Here is a 9,407-nt window from a genome sequence, read left to right on the forward strand (position 1 = left end):
ATGGGCTCTGGATCAGATCCAAGTGCCTTATACAGCTGACCACCCTGGGACATTGCCCCATACCTTTTACTAATGGGAATGGAAAACATTTTAAAGGCACTCAGGCAAACGCATCCATTGATTTTAATGCAGCTTGGCCCTGGACCAGTCTGGCCTACTACAAGCATCTGATTACTAAAAGCCAGAAGTAACTTTTAGTATTCCTCAAACTGCAAACGAGGCACACATGGTTCCACATCTCCCCCTGCCATGCTCAGGCTCCAGCAGTATTAAGGAATGGCTTTAGATCCTTTGCTTTTGAGGCCGATCCAGTCTTCCAAGCCTGCAAGAATATAGATGAATCATTATCGTTGTTGTTATTATTATGATGCTGCAGGACTTGATATCACTGGAAATCATCACACACATTCATTTTCAGCAAGGCTAAACTTCTGAACTTCTAGAGTTGTTTCTTTTATGTTGCCTTCCACAAAGACGTTCTGTCCACTTTAGCAATGCATGGAGTAAGGGTGACAGCCTGTGGCAAAACAGAAGAATTTCAATACCTTAATCCTATTGATTTCCACTTTCTTTTGATCTTGGCTGTACTTCCTGCTTGTCAGGAAAGACAGAGGTGATAAAGCTTGGGTCAAACTTTTTTAGCTGCTGCGAGGAACCTCTGTTTCTTTTTTCTTTTTTGCTTTTTATTTGTTTCAAAGATGAAAAATTGTTTTTTTCCCTCCCACCCCTTCAGCCTTCCCCAACTTGGGGCCCTAAGGCAAATAGCAATAAATAGTAAAATGGTCCAAACGGGTGCCATTTCTGATTGCAGAACTTGAAGGCTCTGGGTCTGGCATACGCTCTTCCAGGAAGTCTCCCCCGTGCTTGTTCTGGTGGGATCTCAGTCTGGGTTTGACGCCAGCTGAGGAAATGGAAGAGCAGCAAAGAGCTGCTCCAGTACAAATTCTCTGGGTGCATTACTCTTGCCCTGTTACTGTTTATCTGTGGCATTGGGCTGATAGGTATTAAAGCCACTCCTGAGCTGAGGTCTTCTAGTTGGCAGGGCAACAATCTGCTATCTCACCAGCAAGGCAACAGACTTCTTGCTTCTAATAACATGTTAGTCATTTTTCATTCCTGAAATTTCTATGCTGGGTTGGGCTTTTTTTTTTTTCTTCTTCGGCTTGAGCAGTAGGGTTAAGAAAATCTATATTCTTTCTATATTGTGCCTGAATTAATGAAATAAATCTTCTTTAAAGTGATGTTAAATGAGTCACAGATGGTTCTGCCCTTTTACAGGTTGCAGAAATGGCCCATTACAGTTCTTTTAATTTATCTGGGGGGGGGGAGAGGAAATAAATGCCCTCTTGATCCCTTTGCAATAATAATCAGAAACACTCTATTTGGGGTCTAATTTATCCAAAATATGTATTGATAGTTGCAATGAAGAATATGTGACCTCTTTGGAAGTCACCAGTGGATGGAAGGTAGATAGTTTTTATAAAACCACATTTAATAAAAAAGAGTGTTATATTGAGTATGTTTGCTGGTGTATTTAAGCATATGGTTTCCATATCAGGAGCTAAGATGGCAAACACATGCTTTACCTTCTGACTAACCTTTCTTATATTACCCACTCCTTACAAACAGAAAACTGAGAGAGGTTTTTTGTTGTTTTTTTTTCAGCTCTGATTATATGAAATGGTGCTGAAGAATTTTCAAAAAGCGTGTAAAGCTTATACCTTTCTACTTACGCAGAAAGAAGCGATGAAATACAGTTTGGCTCTTGGTCTCACCCCATTGACTCCCTTTCCGTCTTGCTGGGTGTTTCTCTTAAATTTACTGAGTAATGATTTCATGCTTTGTAGACTCATTCTTTAAAATCCTGCTCCTCTGTTGTCAAATGTGGGTGCCCTAACACAGGGCCCTTATGTGAATGCTTGAATTAATACTTGAATACTTGAATTAATAGCCTGATTCTCCTGGCAGTCAGTAGCTACAGTTACAGGATTTCTGAGTGCTCAGCACCTCTGGAAATAAGGTCACCTCCCTTGTTTGTGGTGCCTACAGATGGATTTGGGGACTTAATTTAAGCATCTAGGCTTGCACTTTTTACCCCACCCCCCCCCCCCCGGTAAAATTTTCCCCCCCCCCCCACCCAAGGTAATATTTCCCCCTCACCCCTGTGACTAGTTTGGCTTTTAATTCAGAGCACACTAAAAATGTTACGGACAGAAACCATAACTCTCACATAAACCAAACCCTCTTTCTATAATGCAGTTCCTAGAATTCAAGAGTTGTAACCAACTGTACCAAACTAGTGCCAGGGGGGAAGCATCAATAAAAGGTGCATTATTGGCTCTTTTATAAGAGTGCTTTTAGTTTTCCAGTGGCAAAGGCCCAGCTCTTTCCATCCTGCCTTTGCAAGCCCAGTCACAACGCCCTGGAGCCAAGGAGCAGTGACTGCCCTGCAGGATGAATGATCCACAGCCAGAGTTCAGGGCTCTCCCTGATAGCACTTACTTGCTTCGCTTTAGCCAGTTATAAATCTCGTGGTGCCATTGCTTTTTCGTCACTTGCCTAATCCTGTGCCCTTCTTTTCATGTGTTGTAATTACTAACATCTGCTTTCTGAGCCTGAGCCGTGCGGAGCTTGCAAAGGCAGCTTCCATCCAGAACAATGGCAACAGCTGTTTCATTTACCCTTGGGCCAGCGCTTCCTGTTCAGTCTACAGCTGCCCTTCTGTGTCCAATTTATGTTCAGGGGGGTGTCGGTGACCTTACTTTCTGGGTAAGAAAAATGCCTGCCTTACCACTCCGGCGAGTGTTTCCCGCGCCGGCGGAGCGGAGGCGGCTGCGCGCCGGGTCCAGCGGGGCAGCCCGGGCAAGGGGCGCTGGGGGTCCGCGCTCCGCGGCGAGGGCAGGGCGAGGAGGAGCGGGCTGGAGAGGATGCTCCTGCCCTACCCGGCCACGGACCCGGGGTCCCCGAGGGCAGAGCCCCTGCGCTGCCCGCCTGATGCGCCCCGACGGCTGTTCCTCCGAGCCGTGTCCCTGGAAGGGGGGTCCCCGGGAGCCCCCCGCAAGGCTCCGCGTCCCACTCCCGCTCCAGGCTTGCAGAAAGACCTCGGTTTGCAGGGGGATCGGGCCCATGGACGGGGCTGCCACCGGAGCAAACCCTGCCCGGTCGGGGAGGGCGCAGGGACCACGCGAGCGAAGGACACGCGGGGCTGTGAAGGCAACTCGGGCATCTCCAGCGGGTGCCCCCGGGGCCACTCGGCCCTTTACCCGGGGGGCCTCCCCCGTCCTCCCCATCAGAAGTGATCGGGGACCACCTTCGTGATCATCCTCCTCCGGGCCGTGAAGAGGTCGGGGTTGCTCACACGTAGCCATCCTCAGTAGTGATAAGTATGAATGATTATGAGAGATTAGTCTTATGGAGAGTTAGATGGTGGCTTGCACAGGAGGGTTTGGATAGGGGGTGGACTACAGGAGCTCTGGAGGTCCCTTCCTGCCCGACTTCCCTGTGATTCTAATAATAATAATAATAATAATACATTATTATTATTATGATGATGATTATTATTATTGAGGCGCTGAGCTGAGGAGGGGAGGGTCCGCGGGAGGCAGCGCCGTGCGCCCCAGCGGGTGCGTGGGCTGGGGAGCCCACGAGAGCCCAGGAGCAGGATCGGGTCCCGCGGGAAGGAGCGCGGTGGGTGTCACTGCTCGGAGCTTGTCTTGCATGTTTTGGCCAAGCCCCGGGGACAGGTGCATGGCACCCGGATGAACTAAGATCTCGGTCAGCAGGATCCCGTGTCGCACAGAGCCGTGCCCCCCGCCTCTCCCCTGGGCACCCTGTAGCACTCTTGTGCCAGTCCATCCTCTCCCGTCTGTGCGCGGACAAGCCCCGCACTAGCGACCCAGGAGACTCCGAGCGGGCTCCCGGGGGGGCCAGAGAAAAGACATCCCTATCTGCACCGCCTGGATTTCCTCCAGTTGCGCCTCCGCGTTTTCCTGCCTTCCCTTGCCCACAGAGAACGAGGGAAATGTTTCAGTGGGGTTTTTGCAGGGCAAGAAAAACCAGACTCGGGGGAAAGGGGTTGCTTATAAATAGGTGGGATTTCAAGACCCCGCTGTTCTCGGCCACACTCCGCTCAAACGTGTTACTCGTCCTAGCTGACGTGCAGCCGGGCTGGGGGCCAGTCTCCGCCGCTGCAGCTCAGTCCCCCGGCGTCTCCAGCCCTTTCTTGGCAGGGCAAGGGGAGCCCCACTGACACCAGGTGAGGCCCCAGCCCCGGCGGGCAGCTCCGGGGAAGGCTGTTCTGCAGCCGGGCTCCTCCAGCTCCTGGAGCAGGTCTTTCAGGTTCACAAAGCAAAGTCAGTCTTTCCTTCCCAGCGCCGCTTCTCCCACGGCCCCGCGGATGAAAATGCAAACGGTGTTGCTCAGTTTGTGGCATTGCTGATTAGCCTCACTCCTTTGGGCTGTTTTAGGGGATGCTGAACGGTTTGCCTACGCGGAGGTGTCTCTCCAGGGCTTCTCCGCACGCTGGCATGGGGGGACCCGGCACAGAGATGGGTGGCAGAAGGGCTCAGCCGCTCCCAGGGGCCAGAGCCCTGTCCCCCCCCCCCCTGTGCCCGCAACAAGCGTCCCGGGTGGAGCTGTATGGCCCGGGAGACAGGAGGTGTCAGGGGCCAGGACTGGGACAAGACCAACGGGGTTTCGGAGCCTGCACTGCGGCCCCCGCAGACCCACGGGGCTGGGGCAGGTTGGAGGAGGACGGGATCCCCCAGGACTGTCTTCCGTGGGCTCTTTGTCCCGACACCCCTTCCTACGGATTTCCCCGGGGGAGGGGCCGGGCGAGCCTTTCCGCTCCTGTCTGGGGAGTACGAAGCTGCTAACTCTCCTGCTTGTCTCCCAGGTGAGGTTGGATTGGATCCCCTCCACCACTAGCCGTCCTCACTTCTGGAGCCACGGGGCTGCGGGAGATCTCCGCTTCCAAGCCAAGCGTCTTGCCCTCGGGGCTGGGGGCATGAAATGTCTCCAAATTGTGACCCCTGAAGACTCCAAAGCCAGAAAGCGCAGACAAAGAACCGCACGTTTCGTTTTCCTTTGAAGTCTCATGATTTTCCCCTGCCTCCCTCGCGGGTTTCAGACGTTTGAGGCAGCGCTTACAGATGTGGCTGCAGCGGTGCAGCGCCGCACCAGCGCACCGGCGCCCAGCCCGGCCCCGGACCTGGCTGCTCGTCCCTGCGGCCAAGGTCTGCAACTCAGAGTATGGGTTTAAGAGCCAACACGCCTAAATCCGATGTTTGAACCGGGAGACGATTGAATCTCTGTGCGCGATGCCCGGCACCTCCGCGGTGACGATGTGTGTTCAAATGAATAACACTTCGGGCAATGTAGTGAAAGGAGGGGGGCAATGGCAATATTGGTATATTGCCATTGCTAGCCGCCTTTACATATGCAGTATATATATTGCCATTGCTGGTTATATATATGCAATATATATATTGCTGGCCGCCTATATATGCCACTGCTGGTTTTATATATATATATAAAAAATATATATAACCAGCATATATATAACCTCGTTACATGTATATGCGTGTGTGTGCATTTTATATATATGTCTCTGTGTGTGTACACACACGTGTGTGTGTGTGTGTGTGTGTGTGTGTAAAACCTCATTGCCTGTCTATATTGCCATCTCCTGTAAAAAGAAATCGCTGGCAGCCAAAGAGGTCACATATACCTCATTGCAATTATCCATATATATTTTGGGTAAATTAGACCCCAAATAAAGTATTTCTGATTGTATATACACACCACACATGTATGTATATGTGTGTGCAATACATGTATATATGTGTGTATAACCTCATTACATTAGATATAATTTCTAATGTGAATACATTATCTATCTTGCCACCCAAGGATATATCTATATTGCCACCCAATAATATCATATATTACATTATATATAACGCATATATAAATTATATATATAAATGTAATGAAGCTATATGAATGTAGATCTGTATAACCTCATTACATTGTATATATATAATTTCTAATGTGTACAAAAACGTTTCCTTGCATTTATTTGAGCAGTCCTGGGCGAGAGCACAGTTCTTCCAGCAGCGGCTCTCCCGTGCCATGTGCTTTCACCTGTTTAAGGTGAAATGCTCCCTCTATTGAGAACCGGACCGTGCCCCATTTTTTCCCCCCGTGGAAGCAAGAAATCTCATAAGCCCCACGAAGAAACATGATGCTGGAGGGAGGAGAGAGATCCAGCAGTGTTTCCTCCCTTCTCCCAGCCTCCACGTCTTTGGGAGTCACGGACCTAGCCCGGGGCAGCCATGAAGACACGGCTGCAGAGGAGGTAACTGTGTCAGGAAGGGGGCAGTCCGAGCAGTGATGGCTCCGTGGTGGACAAGCAGCCCCTGGCCCCCATGCCCAGGGGCAGCAGGCTCTGCTCCTTGCAGCACGGGTGGACGCGCTGCCTGTCCAGGTCCTCACGACTTGCTGCTGCTCAGAAAACCTCTTTCTTCTTCTCTCTTCTATAACCTGCAACGCCTGGAAGTCACTGGGCTGCACCTCCAGCCAGGCTTGCTGCGTTTTCAGGGCTGAGGAGGGGTGGAGGTGCAAGTAGGAAGTAGCTTTGTATTACCTCCATTTCCCCTTCACCTGATCGCGTAGCCGGGTTGCTTCACAGCGGTGCCTAGAGCAACCCCTGAGCTGCCTGGCACTGCCCCCGGAGGGCCATGCTGCCCATAGGTGACCCTCGGGGCACAACCCGGCTCCAGCCACGTCCCCTTTCTGCTCGGTCCCTAAAGTCGCAATGACCCCCTGGGACTCCACCTCTGCCTAATCTATGTCGCATTAGTGCCCGCGGTGTCAAGGCACCAGTTCCTGGTGGCCCTTGGGGTGTCCTGGAAATGACAGGGCATGCCTTTGCCACCAAGCCGGCTGCCAAAACTCCGCGGAAACGATGTGAAATGCGAAGTACCCCATCCATGGATTTGCCCAGGGAAGCGCTGCAGCATCCGTGTCCGGCTCCAGGGGGTTGCTCCTTGCACACTCAGCGCCATGCTGAACCCAGGGTGATTTATTCCAAAACGAATCGCACTCCGAAACACAGAAGTACGGGCTCCAAAGCTTTCTGCGAAGGAAAACCCCTTGTCATACGTTTTCCACGTTTTACTTTTCAATAGGTGCTTGTGAGAAGTGAATGCACTGCCTGGCAGGGATGGGAACTCGCCAGGGACAGGCAGCTTGACCCCCTCCACTCTGCCCAGATCAGGACCTCACCCCTGCTCCCAGCGACCACCCTCCCGAGGGCCAGCCCTAGTGCAGTGTCCTCCAGCCCGGCCCGGATCCGCTGCCCTGCATCACGCGTGGGGGTGCTCTGCCCCCTGCACTGCGCGACAAAGAAAGGACAAAGACGCAGGTCGCACAACGGGATCAAGGTAACTACTTGCTGACAGGTGTATCGTGTCACCCCAATTAAGATGCTGTTCATTGCTTCTACAAGCGTCCTGTTTGCTTCTCATTTTAGAAGTGTAAGAAGTGCCTGGGCTGGCTTCACTTCGGGAATGGGGGATCTAGCATTTATTTTTTGCAGGAGCGGTGTTGCTATTCATCACTATGCATTATTTGGCTTATCCTAGAGGAGCCCTAAGAGCAGGTCATTCCCCCACTGTTCTGGTTTCTGCGGGGACACAGCCCAGGAAACCTCCTTGAATCAATTTACCTCTATTAATATCGAGGGTGGACTCTTGTCCCATGCTATTCTGGAGGCAGTTCTTCCCTTCTGTGCTTTAAGATCAAGGTGGCAGTAACCACTGCACACCAAAAGTTGTATCATTTTCCCTTCTTCACAGTGTTACTGGTTAAAAAAAATGGCACAGCCAAATGTACAGCCCTTTGGAGGAAGAAAGGAGTTTCTGGCTGCCTGCAGTGTGGGGGCATATTTCATTTGCCCAGGTCCTGTGCTGCATGGTGTATCACTGCACCGTGTTTTATCAGACCACTCGCCCTAGTCAAACCCCAGTTTACACACTTCACTCCAAATATGCTTCCTATTGGAATGTGTCCCTTTATTCAGGGAGGGCTGTAATGTCACCCTTTTCTCTCCGACATTCACATGCTGCCATCTACTGTGTGAGAGCAAATTTACAAGCCTGACAGTTCAAGTATTTCCTGATCATCACATTAAAAGTGCCCTTAATACGAGTCAATGGAAACCCTGAGGATGATTTTTATAGATGCTAAGTTCCTCCAATTGAAGGTAAAGTGGGTTGTGAGTGTCTGGCACCTCTGCAAGGCTCTTGGTTTCAAATTGGTCATCCAGAATGGGAGGTACCCAGATTAATATCCACAGTTAAACATGTGCACTGCAGTCATCCTGTTAACATGCGGTTACTCACGGTGTCACTTTTGAGGCCCCCAGTTGTGCAGACTGTTCCCTATTCCTAGGAGACTGCACATTTAGACTGACTTATTGATCTGGGTTGTGAAAAGTTTTTAAATGGAGTTGGGGGGAAGTTAAGTGTACATATTTTCATAGGGTTTTTGGTTGTAGTGGTGTTGATCTAAGGACATAGGCAGGCAAGGTTCTTTGGGTAGATGTGATGTCTTTTATTAGACTAACTGAGTAGTTGGGAAAAAGTTCCTTGGAGTATCAGAACAGCAAAGACTTCCTATGCCTAAAGAAGGGTGATTGCACAGATAGCTTGCAAATAACCTTTTTTCCAACTACTCAGTTGGCCTAATAAAAGATACCACATCTAACCAAAGAACCTTGTCTGCCCATATTTTCATAGCAATTCTGAATGATCATTTAAGTCCCCAGATAATTCAGCCAGAAAGATAAGAGTGGAAGCTTGTGGACAAATTACAGTAAAGATTCTAGGAGGACAGGAAGCAGTGATCAAATGATCAGAGAAGAAAAAAAAAAAAATCGCAATTTTCCTGGGTTCTGTTCCTAGTTCTGGAGTAATTTTTTACCTGAAGTTAGGCAAGACATTTAGTGTCACCATTTGCTTACTATAGAAAAAGTAAGGATAACATTTCTCTACTTCATATTTTCTGTAAGTCTTAATTATTTTACTGGGAAGTATTTTGAGACCCTCTTGTGAAAGTTGCTCTATAGGTACAAGTTCCTTTGAGGCTTATGAAATATCGGTTGCATTATGTCCTGCCAAAAGTAAAGACCACATGTTTTAAACAGATAAAATTCCTTTCCAAATCAAGGGCTGAATGCAGATTTAAATGATAAAGACAGCTCATCTTTGTGTTGGGCTAAATCAAAACCTCATATCTAACATCTCCAAACTTTGGAGCGTTTGAAATCCGAATCAGAACTTTGTGTTTCTGAGTCCATCTAAATATGTGTGCATGCTTGTTTGATTTAAAAAAAAATCCTGCTG

At 49.7% G+C, this 9,407-nt stretch overlaps 1 long non-coding RNA gene across 2 annotated transcripts in view; it reads left to right on the forward strand.

Annotated features, from left to right (window-relative positions):
• The window catches only part of LOC112549763, a 103,469-nt gene that overhangs the window by 27,595 nt on the left and 66,467 nt on the right, over positions 1 to 9,407 (forward strand). Inside the window, exons 3-4 of one of the 2 annotated variants that reach the window (XR_003093275.1) lie at positions 4,895 to 5,234; positions 7,191 to 7,445. This is a non-coding gene — a long non-coding RNA (uncharacterized LOC112549763). Of the gene's footprint in view, positions 1 to 4,894; positions 5,958 to 7,190; positions 7,446 to 9,407 lie in introns of those variants that run through there. The other variant, XR_003093274.1, reaches the window with a different exon arrangement.

Source organism: Alligator sinensis, unplaced genomic scaffold, assembly GCF_000455745.1.
Source record: "Alligator sinensis unplaced genomic scaffold, ASM45574v1 scaffold527_1, whole genome shotgun sequence".
Classification (NCBI taxonomy): Eukaryota; Metazoa; Chordata; order Crocodylia; family Alligatoridae; genus Alligator; species Alligator sinensis.